This window comes from Phoca vitulina, unplaced genomic scaffold (genome assembly GCF_004348235.1).
Source record: "Phoca vitulina isolate PV1807 unplaced genomic scaffold, GSC_HSeal_1.0 scaffold15, whole genome shotgun sequence".
Classification (NCBI taxonomy): domain Eukaryota; kingdom Metazoa; phylum Chordata; class Mammalia; order Carnivora; family Phocidae; genus Phoca; species Phoca vitulina.
The window spans coordinates 22351546-22355096 of record NW_022589718.1 but is presented as its reverse complement, the minus strand read 5'-3'; the positions used below and the strand labels follow the sequence as shown (position 1 = coordinate 22355096).

General features: G+C 34.2%; 1 non-coding gene across 1 annotated transcript; it reads left to right on the top strand.

The window, feature by feature from the left end:
• Nucleotides 1-3188: 3188 nt before the first annotated feature.
• LOC116638066 lies at nucleotides 3189-3289 on the top strand. Its single transcript, XR_004300608.1, has one exon. It is a non-coding gene; the product is annotated as a U6 spliceosomal RNA (small nuclear RNA).
• Nucleotides 3290-3551: the final 262 nt, after the last annotated feature.

Genomic DNA, 3551 nt, shown 5'->3' with positions numbered 1-3551 from the left:
AATATGGAAACACGTGGCTAAGCCTGCCAGGCAATTAAGAAAATACAAATGTAGTGTTTTCATTGTGTACTATGGGAATTTAAAAATTATATATTGATTCAAATTGGAGAATTCATTGATTTTTTGATCAACAAGTTTTTGGGGGTAAAATGGGTATAGACTATCTTTTTATTATCAAGTTTATTCAAAATAAAAGCTAGTGAAGGAATTGCATGATTTTTTTTTTTTTTTTCATTCAAGTAGTATATATTGATGCCCATGATTGCCAAGTAGTCTAGTACGTGCTTGGTGTTATACCGTGATAAACAAACAAATAAAAATTGTGGTTTCTGCTTACCATGGAGTTTAGAGTGTAATGTGGTTTATTTACCTACCATAATTAGTGGTGTGTGTGTGTGTGTGTGTGTGTGTGTGTGTGTGTGTTATTTCTCTTCCTTTTATATAGAACCAAAAAACCCTACCATATTACCACAATAAAGAGTATACCTTTTTTTTTTTTTTCTCTTTCCTCATTTCTAAAGGATTTCAGAACAATGATGAGGGACCAATGTAGGGTAAACCACTTCATTGCAAGAGACAAATAGGCACCTGTTCCCATCCTGGGACAAGAAGCACTGCATCGATTGCATGGATGGCAGAACCTTGTTCTGTTGATTTACTTACTACAGTCTAGGATCTAAAACACAGTTTGACAATCTGACTAAGCACTAATAGCTTGGAAGAGTTCATTGCAGTTTTCAGAAAGAAACCCAGAAATCATCATAGATCATCACTTATTCCATGAAAAATGTTAATATAAAAATAATAACAATAGAAACCTTTCTACTCAACCTCTACTTGCCTATTTTCTGGATTCAGCAAAGCTTTCATTTCCTTGAGATGTAAAACAGAGTATCTCAATATACTGACTAAAGTCTACAGAATAGAATGTATGTATGGCTCCTAGACCACCTCCTCTGTAAGACTTCCATTCTAAACCCACCTGATGACCAGTGTGCTGATACGGATCAGTTTGGGGCACCTGGGTGGCTCAGTCTGTTAAGCAGCTGACTTGGTTTTGCCTCAGGTCATGATCTCAGGGTCCTGGGATCAAGCCCCGTGTGGGGCTCCACAATGAGCGTGGAGGCTTTGTCTCTCCCTCCCACTCTGCCCCTCTCTCCACTCTCTCTCTAAAATAAATAAATAAAATGTTAAAACAATCAGTTTGTTCCCAAACTGATTTATGTTGGTTATATTTCATAATTACAAAATTTCATTAAGTATTATGTAAGTAATAAAAAGGGTGTGAAAAGGAGTTATTTTTACAAAAATCAAAGAAAGTTCATTGGAAAAATTTGATAATGCAAACAGTTGAAAAAAAATCATTAGGGGTATATGAGACATATGCAAAAGAATAGGAAAGGAATGTTAAATTCCAGATAGATTCTGCACTCAGCTTGCTTCTTAAGCGGCTCTCCATTAAAGGAAAACAAGTCTGAGTTCATAGATAATAAATTATGGCTTTATTTTATGCTGGAAAAGTAACACCAATAAACAATCAGAAATCACATAGGCAAAAAAAGTCTTTGCCCTAAGTCAAAAGTTTGGCTAATGAAGGTGAATTTATTTAAGTTAAATTAATGTGTTTAGGAAATATAGGTGTATTTTGTTAAAATTTTTCAAAAGATTTTATTTATTTATTTGAGAGAGAGAGTGTGTGGGCACAAGCAGGGAGAGGGGTAAAAAGAGAGGGAGAAGTAGGCTCCCTGCTCAGCAGGGAGCCCTACACGGGGCTCGATCCCAGGACCCCAAGACCATGACCTGGGCCAAAGGCAGGCATTTAACCAACTGAGCCACCCAGATGCCTATAGGTATATAGTTTTTATATGATCACTGCTTTAACCACAGAGCTTCAAATAAAATTATTTCTAATATATATATATATATATTATTGAGACAATCTGAATTAATTTGAATGGTAAAAGCAGTTAATACTTGGATTAGAAATGTGTGAGAAAGTAAGTGGCTATAGTGAGTAAATATTCTGTTTTGGAATTCAACCTTTATGGCTTTATGAATTATTTGAATCAAAAGGAATTTTCTGTGTCCAAAGAAGAGTCTAAAACAAAACAAAATAAATGAAGGAAGATACCATCAAGAAAATGAATTTTCTAAAACACTTCCATCTCAAGAAAGCAAGTCTTAGAAAGTAATTTTAAAAAATCTTCTAGAAAAAGGACAGTATGAAAGAAAGTTTCTTAGTTTGAGTTTGGAAAATAGAATCATCAGGGGGAGGAATAGATTTTGTGGTGCTTGCTGCTGTACAATAATGGAGAATCTCTTTAAAAAAAGTAATACAAAATTCTAAATTCTAAATTATATATGAAAATGAATATTTTTTTGAATAAGAAAAGGAATCAGTATATATACATACATATTTTCAAAGTTGACAAATATTACAAGCATTATGTCATACAGAAAAAGAACATTTAGTAACTGACACACCTTACCATTTCCCCTTGTATTTGTCTGCAATGCTATTTACATTTTCTTTTTTTTTTTTAAGATTTTATTTATTTATTTGAGAAAGAGAATGAGATAGAGAGAGCATGAGAGGGGGGAGGGTAAGGGGGAGAAGCAGACTCCCTGCTGAGCAGGGAGCCCGATGTGGGACTTGATTCCGGGACTCCAGGATCATGACCTGAGCCGAAGGCAGTCGCTTAACCAACTGAGCCACCCAGACGCCCTACATTTTCAAATAAGAATTTAAAAATATTTTCTATAGAACCATAGAAAGAATGTCTTGCTTCTTGTATGGTTGGTCAAAATTTGATTTTTAGGAAGATTTCTTCCGGTTTCATAATTTGTTACTGGTAATGCCATGTGAAATTTTTAGAATTGTCAACATTTGGAAAATTTATATCAAATTGTTTTCATAGAAGAAGTATGTGATTCAGAGCCATTTTGCTGTATCAGTAACAATTTTGCATGTCTCTTAGTATCACAGACTAAGATGGATCTGAAATGTTGGGATCTGGAAAGCATGTGACTGCTCATATAGTCACAGAGTTGTGCTCGTTATATGTAGCGTTGTTACAGATTTTTGCTTTACAATTGTAGGAATTCAGATAAATTCTGTTTTACATGATTCCCATCCAACAAAAAAAATCATGATGTATTTATAATTGTTTAAAATTAGCCTCTGGGCGCTGGCTTTGGCAACACTATTAAAATTAGAAAGATACAGAGAAGATTAGCATGGCCTCTGCACAAGGATGACACACAAATTTGTGAAGGGTTCCATATTTTTATCACTGGGTGATGCATGGACTTGTTGAATCACTATATTTTACACCTGAAATTAATATAACACTGTATGCTAACTATCCTGGAATTAAAATAAAAACATAAAAAGTCAAAAATAAAAAATAAAAAAATAAAATAAAATTGGCCTTTGGAAGTGTACTATGCAATAGATTGCCCTGATGCTTAAGTTTCATTAGATTCAGTTATTGAAACCCAACTCTCCAAGTCCATCATTTACAGATAGGCGAGTGAAGGAAGTAGGTCCA